Below are 21875 nucleotides of genomic sequence, written 5' to 3' on the forward strand. Positions count from 1 at the left end.
GAAAAGAAGAAAAATGACACTCAGAGATTATTCACCCAAATAAAATTCATATTCACATTTACTCTGATCTGTTTCCTACAGTGATTTTCTTTTCAGAACTCCAGATCTAGAAATAGAACCCTGTGACTGATGTAGTTGCCTGGTTTATGAACAGATTCACAATAGGTAAGGAATTCAGTCACTGTTGGTTACACAGCAAATAATAAACTCACCTGAAAAAAGGACTGTTCTGAAAAATCCAGAACTTGCTCTGTCACTAAGTGGAGGAGGGGACTGAGTGGTGTATTTGCTCATAGCTCTCTCCCTAGGGCCAGTTCCAGCAGGGACCTCAAAATGGGGACAGTGGATGAGCCAGCCAGTAATCAGACCTTTGGGAGCTGGGATGGCAGCTGGATGCCAGTGGCCAAGCTTCTTTCAGCCCCTGACAGCCAGCTGACCCTGCCCTGCTCCCAAAAGACAAAGAGTGCTCAGTGACACAATCACCAACCACCACCATCTCCTGTTTTGGGTTGACTAAGAACCACAGGGCTGCTGTGTTACTAAATACAACACAGTCATATTTTGAGTCTTTACCAAGAAAAAAATACTTGCTATACCTGAGCAGCACTGTGTTTATAATTGAATCACCATTCAGGTGGTGGTGGCAGCTAGAGAAATTGATTTACAAACTGTCTAGTTGGGTCTAGGGATTTGTTTTTATTAATTATGAAGAAAACAAGAATCTTAATATCACTCTTACATTAGAGTCTTACGGATGTTACTCTTTTTTAAATGGGTTTAAGGAAAACTGACTGAAAAACGTGAGTTGCAAATAGCATTCTGAGAAAGCTGCTAAGCAATACATATTTCATACCACTCCTGAACGTGGTCAGATATAAATAGCAGCACAAACATTTAAGAGCTATTCTCGCTGAAAAAAAAAAAAAAAAGGTAATTAATTGGTGTTACACACAAAGGACTTCTCTATTTATTTATTTATTTTTTTTTTTGGTGACCAGCACAGCTTTAATTACAAGTAATTGTTCTCAAAATCAGGCTGCTCGTAAGTTCTGCATTCTAGACAGTGATTATGCATCAATATCCTAATCTATCACTTTCATTATTTTAGTCATTTGGGTGTGTAAATTTGTATTTAATTCAGACAACAAACTCCGCAGTTCCCACTGTTACTTTCTATGAACCTATGCCTTTTTAAGGCACAATAGCGTGGGATGATTTAGATTTACATTTATTTACTTTTACTTAGGAAAATAATGGTACACTATTGTGGGTTTGGCTGACTTCTAGGTAAATACAGTGGCATTAGATGTACAAGGAGCCGGATTTGTCCCTAATTAATCAGGAATTTTAGTAGGTGTCCCTATAGAATTGCATTTGGTACTGCGTTGTAATGAGCTGGAGTTTGCAGAAATTCCCCTGCAGAAATCTCCTAGTAAAGTAATAGGGGCCTATTCTTTACCTCATTTAGAATTTGTACATTTCTTCTCTCCCAAGTTAGGCACTAGAAATGTCGCCTGGATTACTGAACTCCAGTACGCTGTTTACTCTATACCCGGGCTTTGTATGTCTGAGTAAATTTCAAAACAAAACTCAACAGCCTTCCCAGGACATCTGATGGGAATACATTAGCTACACCTTGTCCTTGTGGATGACACCACCATTTTGTTTCTGATCTCTTATGCAGGTAGATATTCTTTATTTCCTATGAAATATGTTTCCTTGAATGCAAAACAAATGGCTATGCCCTTTGTTCCCTTTCTAACTTGCTTTTTGGTGTGCTGGTCTAATTGCCATGCCATACAGTTTTAAATGAAAAAAAATCGAGTTAAAAATTCTATCCATACTTATAAAAAACAAAACAATAAAATGATATCTTTGGTAATCACTTATTTGGTTGAAAAACTCTCATAAAATACGCACACCCACAAATGTTTTAAGCTACACAAATACAAAATTTTGTGGAGGAAGAGATTATTTACAATGTTAGAAAACAATGCCGTTGCCAGAGAAATTTTCTTGGAATTGCAAGGTAGGTCAGATAAGGGAAAATACATTGTATGGTGACAAACTATGCTTTATGCATTTCAAAACCTATTTAAAATTAGAAAGTTTGAATAAAATTTACATTTAAAACTACTCATTTTCTTTAATTATTTTTTAATAAACTTCCATGTTAAATGGGTATAATATAGATTTCAACTAGCTAGGAATTATACTGCTTTGTCTACTGTATCCTATCTTTCTTTTTCAGGTAAAGTTTTTTATTGACATCATGGGAATTTTGCTTAAGTGCAAAACTGCCAGTAATTTTACAACATTTATTGAGGGACTTCTGCGATTATAGATATTCAGTGAGGATAGGACTCATGATGAAAAGAGAAAAAAAAATAAGAAAAAGAAGATGATGACGATAAAGGATATGTTCCTGTCCTCCTGAAAGAATTCACAATCCACACAATAACACATGCACACACAATAACACATGCACAAGCACACAGAGCATGTGGTCCAGATAAGTACACGAATATAATAAAACTGGAAAACTGAGATTTTAACAAGCCAAAGGCCCTCTGAAGGTGGAAGGACCAGATTTACATGAAGATTAATTTGGAGAGTTTCTAGAAACATCACAAAATGAATAACATAGATTGTCATCAGATAAAGAAGTCCCAAATTCGATTTATTCGAAAATATTCGAAATATTTTTTATTTCACAAAGATTGTTTAACCCGTGCTTACCAGTGCTTTACTAGTTTTTACTTAAATGAAAACTTTAGAAAGTTGTTTGGGGATGAGGTAGAAGAGACTCTGGGGTGACTGAATGACAAGTAAAGTTCCCAGGCCAGAATGGACAAGTCTAGAGTGAAAGGAAGCTGAGATTGGTGAGAAGACACAGTGTCTGTCTGAACTAGTGAAAAACAAGGCAGGAAGTTCCAGGAGGAGAAGGGATGGAGGAGGGAGAAACTTGTAAAAGCGGGCGGAATTGCTCCAATAGGCCATGGGGCACTAGGGGTCTCACTGGCATTTTCACATTGTGATGACTCTCACTTTCCATACCTTCTTGCTTACGTCACTTAAATCCAGTCACCCAAACCAAAGATTAGTAAAAACGAGACATGTGATAATATTTGTAATAGGTGTTTAGCCTCTGCCTACAGAACCTCAAAGCACATTAATTTAGAGGAAAATAAGCAGTTATCTGACATATTTGGGGGTGGGGAACCCAAGCACTTATTTACATTTTTAATTTCCATTACCCTGTTAGTGAACATTAGTGTGTTGTCTAAAACTGCAGTAATCCAGGGATGATCCTGCCTTTGAACAGGGAGGGAACCATTAAGGGAAACAGCACCTGAAATGTGGGAGTGCGACGCACTGACTCTGTTTCCAATTATTTACATGAGCAGGAAGCTGAACACAACCACATTCCCAACTGATGTGCTTTTTTGTGTAGCTTTTCTGTCACTGGTGTTGCATATAGTGGGTACTAAGTAAATGATTTTGAATTAAAGAGATTAATTTGCCTCTTTCCAATGTGATTTGTACCATATGCAAAAAACAAAACAAAACAAAACAACAACACAAAACAAAAAATAATTCCGGCGACATATCTGTGAACCGAGAGAGTTAACGGGTAAGCGCTTTACCTTTCAAGGCACAGGGAGAGCTAAGGCAGAGGTTTTGATTGCACGGGCAGCCCCAGATCAGCCCTTAGCTGGACTAAACACACTTCTAGATACTGTGTTTTTTGCTATTTTGTTGTAAGCAATAGGAGGTCCCTTTGGTAAACATTAAAGAATTATAAGCAAAACAATAAATAGATGTTGTTGGGACTCAGAGAATCTAATTTACAAGTACCCACTTAACATCTTCAACTATAAAATTCAGATATCCACATTTATTTTTATCATGGCCATGCAAAAATTATGTAGAAGGAGAGATGATTTACAATGTCAGAAAACAATGCTGTTGCTAGAGAAATTTTCTTGGGGTTTCAAGATAGGTCACACCATATTTTGGCCATGAAATGAACAGCATGTATAAGGTCTGACAGACATGAAGCAGCTGAAATAACGGTCATACCAAACACAAATGAAAATGATCCATCCTGCACGTACAATTCCAGTGCTTTCAGAGAAATGAAGGTTTTACTACTTTTCCAGATACTGGCAAGTTTTACCCTAATAAAGCCCAGGGACAGTGTGGTAGTGAATCAGGAGAATCGGGGGATAGAAGAATACAAGTCCCCACACTCTCAGTGGATTTCCGGAACTCCAGGGGAACTGTGGGTCTATGAAACACATGCTGTCTTTCTGAAGAGGCATTGTTTCGATCATTCCATAGGTAGAGGCTGCTTTGAGCAATACTTTTGGCATTACTTTGAGTCACGCCAAACACATTTTGCATCCTTAATTAAGACTTGTACCTCTACGCACTTTCCTGGGCATGGTCTATTCTGTTTCATTATCATGCACCCAGCAACAGACCAATTTCTACTGAACAATTAGAAGGCCATAGACCTGATCAGGAAGACTGTGGCCCCCACCTTCAGGAAGCTTACAATCTACTTAGAAACGTAACACACACACCCATAAAGAGATCACAAACCTTAGCAGGGCGTGGCGTGCCACTGCAGTCCCAGCTACTTGGGAGGCTGAGGTGGGGGAACAGCTTGAACCCAGGTGTTTGAGGCTGTCGCACCCTGCATCCAACCTGGGCAACAAAGTGAGACCCTGTCTCTAAGAAAACTAACAATAAATAATAATAATTTTATAAAACTAAAAAGAGACCATAAACTCACTTTCTAGGTGGCCAAGTATATCCACATAAGCAATGGAGAGTACTCACTTTTCAGAGAGCCTCCAGAAAAGGGAGAGAGCTTTTTTCAGACCCAGTGGCCGGGGCGCTTTGCAATAGTGCAGAATTTGACACACCACGACGGCTATTATGGATGGACAAGGAGCAGCCAAGAGAAGGAAAGAGGCAGATCTGTGACCCAAGCGGCAGCCCTTGCAATGGGAATAATCCTCATCCTCCATGTGTGCTGTGTGCGACACGGGCTTCCCCGGCAGGGCACTGGCCCAGCCCCTGCTCTACTGGAGGGGACTGTAGCTTTGCTTCACTCTCCCTCCCTGCTTAATCACTGGTTCAGATGACAATCCACCCCAGGCAAACGATGCTCATGCAGAGAAGAAGACAGCCAGGTCAAGATCAGATTTTTCTAAAAGTTTTCTTTTTTCTTTTCTACATCATCTCAACCTTCCTTTTTAAATAAATGGACTTGCAAATAGACCTAACTTCAAAGATCTCATTGGTCAGTCTTCACTGTTTATGCACCCGGGCAGGGAACCATTCAAGATATTATTCTTATTTTTTTAAATCTTTTTCTATCTCTTCAATAGCATCTGGACGATCTTTCCATTCTTGTCTGGTGATAATGAAATCACTAAAAAACATACCAGAACCCTTTTTGCTTATCTCTGTGCCATTTGGAACATATGTGAATAAATTGAACACCACTTGCTCATTGGTTTTCTTTTTTTTTCCCTCTTCCCTTGTTTTTAAAAGCCCTGTTTGAAATCAGTCTCTGAAGGATCCAGCATCTGGGTTACGTCTGATGCTGGGAGGTTTGCCTCCACGTCGTCCCCACGGCCTTGATCTAGACAGCGAGCCACAATCTACCCAGCACATTTTTGTGGCTTAAGTGACCTGGAGTCTGGGGCTTTTCTTTGTTGAAGATTTTCTTTAGGTTTCAAGTTGATTTTACACCAATAATGGTGATTCCAGCTTGGGCATTGCACAAATAGTTCGTAGATGACCATGGGGGAATCCAGCTATGCTGTTGGGACTAGTAGCTAAACTCTCTTGGAGGGCTTGACTTAGATCAAAGAGCATCTTTCCCTTTCTTGGAAACCACATTGCCAGCCTTTTCTAGCCAAGGGCCTGCTTGTGTTAAATGAGAAGAGAGAGACTCTGGCTCATCCCAAAAGAGGCCGCCCTGGAAGAGACCGGAAAGGCTTTTCCAGGAGGAGTTTGCTCAAAAGCATAAAAGGGTCAGCCTCCAGCTTATCATTCAAAAAAGTTTTAAAGCCTTTTAAGGAAACAATTTTAACCCAGCTGCACTTATCGATCAGTGATTTGATTTTGCTTTGTTAGGAGAGACTCGTAATCTGCTTTTAAATGTTTTTTGTTCCTGGCCTTCTTTGATAGCAAGTTCTGCCTAAGGCTACTTCTCAAAACTCGTCACTGGAGCTTTCAAGTCTATGTGAATAACTAGAATAATTTTAATCTGGACCTTTCTTTATTCCCTACTCCCTACCCACTCCTGTTTGCAGCAGAAAATGTTAGGGGGTTGTAAGAATTTTTTTTTTAAATCAAATTCTGCCAAACCTAAAACCTATAAAAAGGAATCATTTGCCCTTTAAAAGAGAGAGAGAAAGCAAGGGAGCAAACTCTATTTACAAAGTCAGAGGGAGTCAATCTGATTTTATTTTCTCAAGTACATTCAGTGAGTCTCAAAAAGAATGCAAGTTCTCAAGTCTTGTCTCTGCTTGGTGTAAGCCACAACTAAAAAATACATTTCAGCAATATATCTGAATCACTGTAGAACGTACTTTTTTTGCAATAGATAGGTTTTATAGAAGCTTTTTTACTTGTAACTTTCAAAGATTGTAATCAGTAATCATGCCTTTCATGACATTGTGAACTATAATTTTATCTCACTAAGCTACCATAAAAGACTGGTTGTTTTATTATTATAGCATGCACTAAAAAACAGAACCTATGCTCCTCATTTAACTAATCACTTCTGATATTTCTCAAGCTAATGGGAACCAAAAACACTTATAAGATATCTGTTCGTTGATTTTCTTAATGAAATGCACACCTTTTTTTATAATGTAAGCATATGCGTACACATGTATGAACTTTACAAGTTTATTTAGCAAGAAACCAAATATGTGAGGAAAGCAGACTTTTCAAGTGGCGCTTTAATTGCCAGTCATGCATGTTCTACAGATCATTACCGAATGTTTACAGGTCCTGCACGGAATGACTTTACACCAAAGAAGAGGGTAACATATCCTCATTGTTTATAAAAATGACAGCTCCTAATGGACCATATTAGCTTTAACACAAACTATTAAATCTCCTTCATTACTTTTTGCTGTGTTATTTTCGGCATCTCGTTAGCTCTGAGAAGTGGGTGCAAACTCCTAAGGAAACCTGGGCACACATTGAGACGATTAGAGATCATGGTTATTAGATAAGCCTCGGGAGGATGTTTTTCTTGGGTTGCTCACAAGCATTTTGAAAGAGTCGTGTTCCAGGTTTGAGGTCCCATGTTTCTTCCTGTTAAACTATGAGCAGCTGTAGCACATGACCTACTTCTGTAGGGCCCTGTAATGATTTCCTTCCTTCGGAGGCTTCAGGAGTCCTCCTTCTGCCCTGTGAAAAAAAGAGACAAATATTTTAATCCAAGCAAAATGCTGAAGCAGGTTTTGTTGGTTTCAGGGAAGAAACTCAATACAGCTCCAGCACTGAATGTAGGCCTCAAATTGGAACCATCTGGGCCGCAGAAGGGCTCAGAGACCTTTGGGGAAGGCAGAGACAGTCTTGCCTAGGGCCGCAGCCCATACACCTGCAGAGATGGCCGACATCTGGGCAGGCCCTGGGCTCACCCAGGAAATGGAGCTGCTCCCACGGTGGCAAAGCCCCCACTGCCTGGCATTGCAGTTGGGAATACCATGTAAGAAAAGGTGACAACTGCTCAGAGGACGACTTCCTCCATGAATACTCCTCATAGTGAAAGGAAAACCTCATCATTCTTTGGAACATATTTGACACAAATCAGACATAATTTCCTAACTTTTGCTTTTCAGCAGACTGGGAAGAAAGTCCTCAGGAAACCATAGGTGGGTATACACAATATTTTTAGAGTTAGCCTTAACTAGGGAAAGAAAAGGCTTTTACAACGCAGTGCATGCCTGTTTGGTATTCTCCGTATCCTTTTTTTTGTTTAAAGGGTTGTTATGATTATTGTTGACTAGTTTTCCTTTTCAACTCAGTGAAAGTGCTTTTCAAGTGTTTTCTAATATCTAAACATAGAAGACTAGGCCAGCTGTTGGAAGGTTATTTTAAATAAAGTATTCTAAAAAATTTTATATTGCAAACTTCCCATGGGTGAGGGATAAGAGTATCAACCCATTTCCAAATATAAAAGACGAGGACTTTTGCTCAAAGATTAGAAATCTTGTCATGTGATTTTAAAACCAGTGCAGAATATGTTTTCTGGAAAGAAAATAGGACATAAAGAACAGATAGAAATTGTACAAAAGTTGTGCATTTAATAAATATATTTTCCAAATATTGGTTGATGAGGAATATATCATTTCCAGTCTGGGTTTTAAATTATTTCCTGTGGTTAGAAGTGCAATGTGGCCATGATAGAATCCTAAATAATATGACCAAACCTGACATCCTGAGAGTGGAAGCCGCACGACAATCTCAGCACCAAGGTCAGAGGATGATTTATTGAGAAAGGATCAGTCCCTGGAAAAGGTGACAATTCAGAAAAAATAATGGTGCTTGAAATTTTGAGCTTAAATTCCTAGAAGTGTACATTTATCTGGTTTCTCCTAACTAACATTTTTCAATAAGCCAGTGGACCACAGTTTTTTGCTTATTGTAAGTACATTTATTAATTTATTATAATTAAATCTGTTGACGGATGGAAATCACACAGTGAAGACATAGATTATATGTACGAGTAAAACGTTTAATTTTTTTTAATTAAGAATTGTCAGCAAGAATACATTTTTTTTAAAATCCCTGAATAGAAAATAAGTCCAAAAAAATAGTATTTGGACTGAAGGCTCACAGAATGTCTCTCATTTTTAAAAGTTCTAAGGATATATCTGTTGCAAGGTTTCCCAGCACATCGTTAGGGGTGACATGAGTGTACCGTGTTTCGGTTCTGAGCTGTTCTCACATGCACACTTCACCACAAGCCAACTGGAAGGGGTGCGGGAGGGTTGTGCGCGTTGGGCTTACTTTTTTTTGCCCTGTTCCAAATTTATATGCATGAGTCTAAATTTTTAACCAAATCTTTGTTCTCTTTCCTCTTGAAGCTGCTTCACACTCCTGCCTACGCACCCAGCTGCACCCAGATAGCTCTTCCTCCCTCCCCACCCCGACAGCCTGCACCGCTGCTCAGCTACAGGGTGAGACTTAATGGAGCTGAGCGGAGCACTTCCTAGCGAGCTTCCTGCAGAGCAGTCAGCCGAGACTGGGAAAGGCCCACCACCAAATGCCAGGAGCCAGGTGAAAATCAGAGGGCCAGCCCTCTGCAGGGGCAGCCTCCAGAAAGCGTCTTGCTGTCATTTAAGGGTATTCGTTTGATACCTTTAGGAAGGCTTTGGGTTTCTTTAGAGCACAGCCACTGTCTCATTCATACAGCTCTGCGAGAATGCCCATATTCAGTATCTAAGCTGACCCACCAACTCCATCAAGTTGCGAATTTCTGAAAAGCATCAATGCCCAGCCTCAGAAAAGTAAGAAATTCTGCTGTGTGTCTTCACATGTATTTTTATTTTTACTTTATTATTACTCTTATTATTTTTAGAGAGAGTGCCTTGTTCTGTTGCCCGGGCTGGAGTCCTGTGGCAATATCCTAGCTCACTGCAGCCTCAAACTCCTGGGCTCAAGTGATTCTCCCGCCTCAGCCTCCTGAGTAGCTAGGACTACAGGCGTACCACCATGCCCGGCTAATGTGTCATTATTTTAGAGATGGGGATCTCATTATGTTGGCTAGGCTGGACTCAAACGCCTGGTCCCAAGTGATCCTCCTGCCTTGGCCTCCAAAAGTTCTGTGGCTACAGGCATGAGCCACTGCACCCAGCCTTCCTGAGTATATTTTTAAATAAGGGTTTCATATCTTCAACATAGCCCCTAAATGAAAGCAATGATTATAACAATCACACAGCAACTAAAGCCAGTGTTCTGATGGTTTTATTTGAAAAGCACCATTCTCTACAAATGGGAGCTAATCAATAAAAAAAATACATATATTTGAGAGAAAAGCCCACCCTGTCCTCAGGAAAAGCAACCCGTAGAGAGTGGGCAAGTTCAGATTGATTTATGAACTGGGAAAGTATTTCTGATTTTGTTTTAATTTTGTCTTTGGCCAAACGGGTCAGGAGGTGATGAAGACTGACTTCCCAGCCCTTTGCTGCCAAATCTTAACTGCCTGAAAACTTACAGAAATGCTTGATTAAAACTAGAGTAAAAATCTCCAGTTGCCTTCAGCAAACCACAGCACAAGGGTGGGAAAAACAGTGCCAGGTTGCAGTTTAAGTATAGTTACTTGGCGCCTGCTGAAAGTACTGCTCCCTTCCTGTTTAATAATTAATTCAACTTTAAAGCCCCAAGGATCTGGACTCAGCACCAGCTTCACAAAGCAGTACAGAAACAAAATGCTTCCAGAACTGGAGGGGGGATAGAGGAAGAAAGAATCTAACATTTCAAGAAACATCACCACATGGGGCCGGCAAGCAGGGGGTGGGGTTTGGAGGTGGAAAGATCCAGGGTGGAGAAATTCAAAATAAAATAAATACACACAAAAGCAAGGTTATTCACGGCCACTGGCACCAGGACAGGGAGCGGCATGGCGAGCCGGAAGTCATCCATTTGGGAGGCAGGCTGGGTGCCTGTAGGCTAGTGGGGCCGAGAGGGTAATGGGCTCAGTCTCCGGAAAAGGAGACCCAGCCTTGCTCTTCAGCAGTGGCCTCTGCTCATTAGTCAGCGCATCGTGCTGGAAAAGGCATCCAAGGTGGGCAGTCATCCCTGCCTTCGCGCTCCTCTCCCTCCACCCCACCCCACCCGCACAAGTCACCCTCCAGGGGAAGGCCAGATAATGCCCGATGTGAGGGCGAAAACCAAGAAAGTTCCCAGGCTTAAATATTCAGTTACAGAAGTTAACACCCAACACAGCAGCAGATAACTGCAAAAACGTGTCCCCTCCATCCAGTGGGGCACCTGCACTGTGCTTTGTGATTTTTCTAAGTTGTTTGCTTTCTCTAAGCCGGTGAGTCCAGCCAGGAAAGTGATGCACTGTAGATGCCGAAAACAGGCAGAAGCTGCTTAAGAGCTGATCAAATCTCTTATCATACACAAGATAGGAGGAGGAATGTGTCCAGAAGGACTGCAGCAGAGCCCCCTCCAACCGCACAGTTCAGTATGAAACCACACGGACTGTTCTTCTATACTCCAGGAAACCTAAGTATCCCAAAGCATGGCCAAGAGATGGTCTCACCAGAAACGAACAGATTAATTAAACAAAACGAAGGCCCAAGTGGCCAGAGGAAAGAGGAAAGCTATTTAAACCCAAATTGTATTTACTTTTGCTTATTTTATTATTATAAAGAGTCATAAGATAGAACACTCACACGGATCCCCTGAGATTCCGGCTGGGTATTTTGAAATAGACATTCACATAATTAACTGGTTGAGTTGAGCAAATAATGACCTGGATATTTTCCGTAATCCTTAAAATGGATGTTTTAATACTCTGCCATTGTTAAAACTAAACAAATTTTCTTTATATTTTACTTTGTACATACATTAGTTATAAGACATTTAAAGTACATTTCCTTCGTATGTTTCCCTCCACTGCAGATTGATGGTGTTGCCTTAAAAATGTAGCAGCTGTATTTTAAAAATAGGGTTTTGCATTCCTCTTGACTGAGTTCTTAAAACTATGCCAAACTCAAGTTTGAAACTAGTTTCCAGTTATTAAACAATTTCAAAACCAGAAGGTCAATATGCTTTTCTCTATTTTTGAGGTAGTGAATGTCTAGTTGCTGCTTTTTATTTTCAATTTCAAGTTTGGTTTCAAGCTCATGCCCCTGTTTTCTTACAAAGCTCATAGTCCTAGACAGTGAATCCTTCCTCACAGTAACGTATTCCTTTGTGATGAGAATAATTATCTATCAGTGTATCTTTTTTTTTTTTTTTTTTTCTGAGTCGGAGTTTTGCTCTGTCGCCCAGGCTTGAGTGCAGTGGCGTGATCTTGGCTCACTGCAAACTCCACTTCCCAGGTTCATGCCATTCTCCTGCCTCAGCCTCCCAAGTGGCTGGGACTACAGGCACCCGCCACCACGCCCGGCTAGTTTTTTGTATTTTTAGTAGAGACGGAGTTTCACCGTGTTAGCCAGGATGGTCTTGATCTCCTGACCTCGTGATCCGCCCACCTCGGCCTCCCAAAGTGCTGGGATTACAGGCATGAGCCACTGTGCCCAGCCCAGTGTATCTTTTTTAAAAAATAAATTTGGATATTTCTATGAGACTGTGTGTTGTCATGGAAACAGCACTGGGCTATGAGCCAAGCCAGCCTCTGGGCTGGTCCAGCACTAGCTGTACACCCTGGCAAGTTACAAACCCAAGGACACATCCCTGAGTGTCAGTGTGTACTGCTGCTAAAGGAGGAGTTCTTGGTGCTTCTCTCCCTGCAGTGTGTCTGCAGGGAACCCTGTTTCAGGGATGGGAAGGGAAGACACACACACACAGCCCACTCTAAATCAGTCCAGACTGTGATGAGTGCTGAAATGGAACCATGAATTAAATGAACCAGAAGATCTATAAGGCCTGCCCAGCTCCACAGATCTCCGATTCCATGTGAATCATGGATCCACCAACTGGGTTATGCCCAGTCACTGGCCTCACTCACTCAGTGCTCACCGTGTCCCGCTCGCCCCTGTCCAGCCTGGCCTTCTTCATACAATCCACGGGGATTTGGCGGTAGTAGGTAATTTGGAAGATTAGATTAAATAATGTGGAATATACCCATGGGTATAGATGTGCCCTAAAAGAGGGAAAAGGTGTGGCCGCATGATTAAAGAGTGGAAATCAAGCTTAACTCTTGGGTAATCAGCGTATGTGTAGGGCAAGTATATTCTATTCAAGATTTACCCACAAGAGGCAAAAATACTGTGTCAGAAGTTAGCAGATAAAACAGGAATACGAAGAAAATGGCACAATTTTTTTCTACCTTTTTTTTTTTTTGAAGTTTTTTTTATTTTCTTTTATTTTATTATACTTTAAATTCGTAGGGTACATGTGCATAACGTGCAGGCTTTGTTACACTATGTATATTTTGGCCCATGTTGTGTGCTGCACCCATCAACTCGTCAGCAGCCCATCAATTATCATTATATCATGCTCATAACTCCCCAATGCAATCCTATCCCTCCCCCTCCCCCATGCTAGGCCCCAGTGTGTGATGTTTCCCCTTCCCGAGTCCAAGTGATCTCATTGTTCAGTCCCACCTATGAGTGAGCAACAGTGCGGTGTTTGGCCTTTCTCTTTCTTGCTGATAGTTATGGCTAAGAATGACGTTCTCCAGCTGCATCCATGTCCCCACAAAGACGCAACACTCATCCTTTTTTGATGGCTGCCCATAGTTCCATTGTATCTTAATCCAGTCTTCAACAGATGGACATTTGGGTTGATTCCAAGTCTTTGCTATTGTGAATAGGCCCCTGCAATAAAACATACGTGTCCATGTGTCGTTGTAGTAGAAATAATTATAAATCCTTTGGTATCATACCCAGTAGTGGGATGGCTGGGTCATGCATGGTACATCTAGATCTAGATCCATTGAGGAATTGCCATACTGTTTGCCATAATGTTGAACTAGTATTAACAATCCCAACCAACAGTGCTAAAGTGCTTCCTATTTTCTCCACATCCTCTCCAACACCTGTGTTTCCTGATTTTAATGATTGCCATCCTAACTGGCTGTGAGATGGTATCTCATTGTGGTTTGATTTGATTCTCTGCATGGCGAGCTTGATGATGAGCATTTTTGTTCATGTGCTCTGTTGCTGTATGAATGTCTTTCTTTTGAGAAATGCTCGTGTTCATATCTTCCCCTGATGGGGTTGTTTGTTTTTTTCTTGTATATCCCTCCCCATGGTTTGGAAGATTTTGTGCTAGTCGTCAAGTGTAGGTCCTAGAGGCTGATGGGACGGGGGTGTTCACCTCAGTTTTCTCATCTGAAAAATGGGGCTTTCAACCTCAGAAGGTTGCCTTGATGATTATCTGAATTAATATATGTAAATCTCTTGGTAGAATACGCAGAATTTACCAAGTTCTAAGTTGATGTCAGCCATTATTATTGAGTTAGGAGAGCTTTGTTTTTTGTTTTGTTTTGTTTTTGTTTCTGTTTTTGAGACAGAGTCTCACTCTGTTGGCCAGGCTGGAGTGCAGTGGCACAATCTTGGCTCACTGCAACCTCTGTCCCTTAGGCTCAAGCAATTCTCTTGCCCCAGCCTCCTGAGTAGCTGGGATTACAGGCGTGCACCACCACACCCGGCTAATTTTTGTATTTTTAGTAGAGATGGTCTTGAACTCCTGACCTGAGGTAATCCTCCCACCTTGGCCTCTAAAAGTGTTGGGATTACAGGTGTGAGCCACCACGCCTGGCCTAGGAGAGCTATGTTTAACCAAAGAGCTAGTGACTAATAATACATAACTAGTACTACCATACTGAAATGTTTTGCCTCTATATGCATTTGCTAGGGCTGCCATGACAAAGTGCCACAGGGTGAGTGGCTTAAACAACAGAGATTTATTTCCTTACAATTCTGGAGGCCCCAAGTCAGAGATTAAGGTGTGGGCAGGGTCGATTCCTCTGAGGCCCCTCTCCTTGGCTTGTAGATGCCACCTTCTCCCTATGTCCTCACATGGTCTTCCCTCTGCGCATGTCTGTGCCCTAATCTCCTCTTTTTATAAGTATACCAGTCACATTGGATTAGGGCCTATGCCAATGACAAGCTTTAACCTTAGCTTGTTAAAGACCGTATCCCCAAATACCATCACATTCTGAAGTACTGGGGGTTAGGACTTCAACGTGGGAATTTGGTGAAATACAATTCAGCTCATAACAGCCTCCACATCAGTAGAAGCACGGCTTCCATCAAGAGTTTTAAAATAACAGAAGTTCAGATTTGTATACACAGGTATATAAATGAAAGGGATCAGCCTGGAGGACATTATTAAGTGAAATAAGCCAGGCACAGAAAGACAAATATTGCATGATCTCACTCATAAGTGGAATCTCAAAAAGTTGCCTTAATAGAAATAGAGAGTAGAATAGTGGTTATCAGAGCCTGGAGAGGGGAGGGGTAAGGGGAAACAAAAGAGGTTGATCAACAGATACAGAGTTGTAGTTAGGATGGAAGAATACATTGCCGTGTTCTATTACATAGTACGGTGACTATAGCAAATAGCAATGTTCTGTATATTTCAAGATGGCTAGAAGAGAACATTTTGAATATTATCACCACAAAAAAAATGATAAATGTTTAAAGTGATGAATATGGTAATTACCTTGAGTTAATCATTTATACAATGTATACATTCATTGAAACATCACACTGTATCCCATAAATATGTTCACTTACTATGTCAATTATACATAAAAAGTAATTAATTAAAAAAGAAAAGAATGGGAAACAGGCTCTATCCAGACCCTTGAATACTTTCACTGAGGTGAAGCTGCATGCTCTGTGACTGTTCCCCAGTACGGAATAGACACTCACAGTCTGTAGACAAGTTAAAATCAAGCAGAGGTGAGGGCTATTATACCACCAGTGGAAATGATCAGTGTGATATACTTGTTGACTCAACTCACGAAGCTTGGATAACATAAACCAACAGAAATCTGCTTGAACCTGGGATCATCCAGGCCAGAGAGGAGGCTGACGAGTTGCTGTGGTCCTTGGGTGGCTTGACCTAGCACTGAACTCTGTGACCTATCAATCCATGAAAAGACAGAAGGAAATGTTTCACACACGCAGTTCCACACGGTGCCTCCATGAGTTCAGTGACAGATCTGCCCTTTCCCACTGCCTTCCCTGGGAATCTTCTGTTAAATACCTAGTCCATAGCTGCTTTTTTGCACCATGGCTATGTCACCCCTGCCCTTGTGCCAGAGCAGATTGAGTTAAATATTTAACTCATTTCTATTTTAAAATGTGTTAACTCAATAAGTTTAGCTGCATATTCATGATTCTTTCAAATATTTTCTCTTTTGGGCTCCTTCAGACTCTCATTTTGGGATTTGCTAAGTATGCCAGCCCAAAGAAGGTATTTGAGCAGCATATTTTCATTAGATATTGGTCACCACGTCGCTTGAGCATGAAGCCTTCAAAGAAAATTAAAGTGAAAGAAAAAAAAGATCTAGTATTGGTTATTAACTCCACCTCAGGGTGACTTCTCTTCAGGGGCAATTAAATAGCAGCTCTGGGCTGTTAAGTTTAGTGGCTTTACTTGTAGGTGGCACTCTCTTCTTCAAGGACAACCTCCATTCAGATCTGCTTTGATTTTTATCTGATGACACTGAGGCTGCCTCTGCAAAACCAGATTTTGTTTGAAATTGTAGATGTGACCACATCTACGTGCTCTGACCTTTCTTCTTTAAGAATCAAGTTTTGCATTACCAGGTAAATGCCCTTTCAGTGGAATTTTCATGGAACACTGGGGACATCCTGTGGTCAGCTTGGTTTAAGGCAGCCAGTCTTTTCAGCAACAATCATAGGGAATAAAGAAATAAATGTCCCACATAAATCCTAGTTTATTTTGCAAGAACAAGAAGATAAAAGAAAAAGAAAAGAGAAAAGAAATACATTCTTGTTCTTAATAATCTTTGCAATATAAACCTCTCTTTTTTTGAGCAACGCAGTTTTTCAGTGAACGTGGATTGAGCAATTATTTTTGTTAAGGACAGATATTTTCCTGAAACAAAATACAGCTTCATCAGAATAGAGGAAGAGTGCCATGACATCAGGCGTTGCTCCGCGATCATACCTGGTTCTTACCATCTGCTACTGTAGGTTCCCTGTGCCTTGGCTCAACTTCTGGTCCTCGCAGGAGACAGCCTTCTGCAAAAAAGCACACAGCATGGCTTAAAGGAAAAACAGTGGGTATTTTGGCAGTTTTACACCACAGATAGTGCACCAGTGACACTAAATTGAAGTCATTTAGTTGTAAATGCGATATTACATTTGACGGTTTCCACTGGCAAAGCACTGAGCTGCCCACGTTGAACAGAGGCAAAGAAATGGAACTTGGGGAGCAAAGGCAGTCACCAGAGTAGCAGACCAAAGGGGCTTGTAAAAGCGTTTGTCAAGTCATTTAGAATCATAACTCAGCTCAACACACACAGTACCAGGAACAGCCAGCTCAGTTTCAGCAGTGGAAAGCAGGCAATGGAGTTTATGTTGTTCTTCTGTTTATTAAAGACGGATGGGAGCACTTGACAGAAAAATCAAACTTCTGGTCATGGCTCATTAATCCCTGTTGTATCTGTCAGGGGTATGTGTTTGGAGTTCCAACAAGCCTCTAGAAGGAAGATCACGGCTGAGCTTTGGTATTTTCTCTAATTTTGAATGGAAAGAGACGCCAATCACCTAGAAGGAGAGATAGAATACGAGGTTATTTTTAACTCACCTACTTTAGTGGTTATTAAACATAAGTGAGTTGGTTTAAGATAAAAATGATTATGGTTAATAATTTTATTGTCAATTTTTGTCATAGGACTTTCTTCAGGAGAAGCAGCAAGGTAAAAACAAATATGGAATAAAGCCCCATATGATGGCTGTTCTAGGAAAAGTTCAGCTTTTGGAGATAGATCTTTGGGTGAACCTGTGCAGACTCTGTGTGTGTGCCTGTGGTCACTGAAGTGCAGCTTCTATCAAATTGTCTTCAGCCTCCTCAGCTGTAGATGGGGATAAGACCCTGGTCCACCCAGACTGTTGACATCAACCCAGAAGACAGGAGCAGCGCTATTCTGATCCCTCTGTTGGAAACAATGGTCCTTTGTGAGAAGATGTATGTTTCAAAGCCGCCACTCTGTGCTGACTGCACCAGCACAGCTGATCAAGACCACAGGACCAGGAGAAGTGTAGGTTTTCCTGCTGACTCAGGGCCTGGGCTCTAAGATCCACATTTCTAATTCTCCCAAAGCCTCAGGTTTCTTGTGTGTAAAAGGTGCATCATGACACTCATTTAGCACATACCTTGGAGGATTTCTTAAGGATTAAATGAGATAGTGCACATAAGTACTTAAACACAGCACATGGCCCAGAGGTGGAAGCACTTGTAAACATTATTCTTGAGGTTGATATTAGTAATATCATCATCCCCTTCATCAGAGACAGCGTTGTTTGCTCTAGGCTGTGATCCTCCACACGATATCCTCAATCCGCTTATCAGGAGTAGCTGGGAGGGACAAGGAGAGGTTGGAGACGGGTCCTGCCAGCTCAGCTTATCCCACTGGTTGGGGCAATGATTGAATGAATACTTTTGAACTCCATTCTGGGCTAGGTGCTGTGAATGATACAGAGAAGTTTTAAATGTCATCTCTGCACTCAATAAACTTAAATCTAATCCATGTTAGTGGGTACAGGAAATTATCTGCGCAGGCAATCTTAGGTCAATAGCTTTCAAGTAAAGTAGGTGAAACCCCTAAAGGGAGACTAGTGCTGAGTAGATCAAGAATTCAGGAGCAAGCGGGGAATCAAACCAAGCACCTGCTACACATTTGGGTTCACCCCTGGAAGCTAAGGATTAGCTGGAGTCATGCCTCTGAAGGCTTCTAACAGGGTCCAGGCCCTCCTTGCATATTCATGGTTCTTTTCAAATTTGGTTTTTTGTTTAGAAACACACACGGTTGGTCAGGCACAGTAGCTCATGCCTGTAATCCCAGCACTTTGGGAGGTCGAGGCGGATCACGAGGTCAAGAGATCAAGACCATCCTGGCCAACATGGTGAAACCCTGTCTCCATTAAAAATACAAAACTTAGCCAGGCATGGTGGTGTGCGCCTGCAGTCCCAGCTACTCGGGAGGCTGAGGCAGGAGAATCGCTTCAACCCAGGAGGAGGAGGTTGCAGCCAGCCGAGATCGCGCCACTGCACTCCAGCTTGGTGACAGAGCAAGACTGTTTCAAAAAAAAAAAGAAAGAAAGAAAGAAAGAAAGAAAACACACACACACACAACAGGTCCCTTCCTTTACCTAATGGCCTAATGTTCCCTACCAATGAAGAATGGAGACCAAATTGTCTGAGCATGAAGCCAGTCTGAGATAGAAGTTAGAAGATCTCATAGCCTCTCCCATTATGGTCTTTTCTTCATTCACGACCTAAACTCCAAGGAAATCCTTCTAGAAATAACTTCTGAGCACCCACAATGGTGTGTATAAACCATGACACCAGAACTTGTGGGAGATACCCACAGACCATGGCTTCTCCATCAGGGAGCCTACATCCCAGGCAGCAAGGAGCTGAGGGTACACAAATGAGTCTGATGTCAGGCAGGAAATATTAGGTGACGTACGTGAAAAACCAGCAAAACAGGACAGGGTTCAGAGGAGGAGAGAGCGCTTCTCTTGAGACCAGTCAGGAAAGCTGTCTGAATTAAGGGATTGTGTTTTAACCGGACCTCGGAAGACAGTGAAGAGCCAGATGTGTGATAGAAATGTCTACCAGAGGGCTTCCAAGTGGAGGAACCAGCAGAGCAGAGGCTTGGCACCAAAACACTGTGTGTTAACGCAAGAAGGAATACTAGGAAACCTATTAAAAGTCAGCTGGAAATCTTTGCTTGGTAAGGACAAACAAAAATATTTCAAGGAATGCTTTGTTCATCGTGTCCTGCTAATCTTATTGGGACCATTTCATTCCACGTGAAGAGGTGAATCCAGATTTGGGGATCTAATTGACCCTGTGGGTTTTATGTTGCAGCTCAAGCCTGTTTACCCCCGCACCCTACTTACCCGCCCCCACCCTACTCCCACTCTCCCAAAGCCTGGGAACCTGAGGACTGTGAGAGCAGCCGCCTCTTAAAGGAGCATCTCGGCTGTGAGCCGTATTTTCAATTTTTATTAGGATTTCTTATTTGCCCACAGCCCGATTTCTTTTAGGCTTGACATAATTTGCATGATTGAGTTAATCCAAGTGTGAAATGCAGTAGGGACCCGATTCAGTGGACGGTCAGAAAGGCAGCATTATTAGGACATAAAAGAGATGGGGCAGGGTGCTGCCCCCTCATCTCCAGGTGCAAACAGACTACCACGGGGGACTCGCAGTGATCTGCAGGGCAGGAAAGCGCTCCAAAAGAATGAACTGTGTGCGCTCGGCACAGGAGATGCATTCTTCAACGTCCTTCCCACAAACTATTTATCAGGCCAGGTGCTGTATTTGAGATCAGCAAGCAGACTCCCTCCATGTGGCATCAAAATCTCTCAGCCTAACTCCTCTAGAACTCCTTGTAAAAGAAATATTTGCACATATATATTAAATATATATGTACTTTTTATTTTAAAATAATTTTAGACTTGTAGAAGGGTAATACGGAGAATCTCCATATACTCCCCACCCACCTTCCCATGATGAGAACTTCTTACACTACTATGGTACATTCGTCAAGACGTGTAAATTAAAGTCAATTCAGTACTGTTAACTAAACTGCAGACTTCATTCAGATCTCCCCAGCTTTTCACTGTCACTTTGTTCATTTTGAGAGATGTCACCCTACTCATTTTGGTAATTATCTTTAACCAACAGAAAACGCCATTATTGATTTCATTTTGCAACCTGCTGGCCTTGCTCGACCTCTGAGCTCATCAGGGTGCAAAACACTCTCCCCACACAGCCAAGTGGAGCCTCAGAGCCCCGGTGTGCACTTCACATCCTTGCTGGAATCTCTGGGGAGAACAGGCTTTCTGCTCAGCCCTTCCTGGAGCATTGAGAAGTCCCGAAAGCCAGCTCCAGGGAGCAGCTGTGAATTTGCTGGCAATGAGCAGCTTCTGGCTGTGGAGTACTAGCTGTGCTCAGAGATCTTCACACCAAAAGAAAGACCTCCAAGGGTGGCACCAGGACATCACAAACGGGGCATTTGGTGAGGATCTCAAATAATTTAATCCCCTAGATCTTCTTAGTAATTGTTCCAAATAGTTCCACTGTTTCTGGTAAAATTTTGTTTAAAAATTTGATGTCAAGGTAACTAAAATGTTGTCTTAGAATTCATGTTTAATAATCTTTAAATATTATTGTCTATAAAATATACCTTATATGTATCAAGAAATAAATGACATAGGACATTTCACTCACATTAAAGTCATAATTTAGAAAAACCGAATATTTTGTTGACCAATTTGCTTTAAAATGATATATTGTCTCATCATTGGAGACTGAATGTATGTTAAAACACAATACAACAATTACACATTACTATCTCAAATATACAAGAATGCCTTTTTTAATTCCTTGATATAGAGAAATCTTGCATGTTGCCCTTAAAACATCAGGAGCTTTATTTTATAATTTTGCTTTTTTTTTTCTCAATGACAAAATATGGGAGAAAGTTCATACTGATATTTGTTAAAACTTTGCAACGAACACATTGAGAGTATAGTTTGACATTTTAAATTCCCAATAAGTAATAAGCCACGTTGGATACATTTAATCTTTTTCACATTGAATTTGGAAATACTGGTGACATGGTTGTGTGTGGATCAATGCAGATAGCTTTAAGAGGAATTTGCAGACGTGATCATTTTTATGCTTCTTATTAACTACTTTACAACATCAGTGTCCTTTGTGCTTCTGTCTCTAGCCAAATGGACACACATAAGTTTAAACTTCACAATATGTAACTAAGAAGAAAAGTAAGTTAAACCTGCATACTCGTGAAAACCACCCAGTGGTGGGGCATGTCTTGTCATTAGCGCATCCATGCGACCCAAAACTTCCCCAGACACACTCACTAGATAACTACTGGAGGGCTCACAAATTGTTTAAGGGAAAACATATTCAAAGAG

General features: G+C 41.4%; 1 long non-coding RNA gene across 1 annotated transcript; it reads right to left on the bottom strand.

The window, feature by feature from the left end:
- Positions 1 to 6922: 6922 nt before the first annotated feature.
- LOC108531584 (uncharacterized) lies at positions 6923 to 16943 on the bottom strand. Its single transcript, XR_001886214.1, has 2 exons — positions 16867 to 16943; positions 6923 to 7446 (listed from the first exon to the last, which is right to left on the bottom strand). It is a non-coding gene; the product is annotated as an uncharacterized LOC108531584 (long non-coding RNA).
- Between the last annotated feature and the right edge of the window lie 4932 nt (positions 16944 to 21875).

This window comes from Rhinopithecus bieti, unplaced genomic scaffold, assembly GCF_001698545.2.
Source record: "Rhinopithecus bieti isolate Rb0 unplaced genomic scaffold, ASM169854v2 scaffold_8783, whole genome shotgun sequence".
Taxonomy (NCBI): domain Eukaryota; kingdom Metazoa; phylum Chordata; class Mammalia; order Primates; family Cercopithecidae; genus Rhinopithecus; species Rhinopithecus bieti.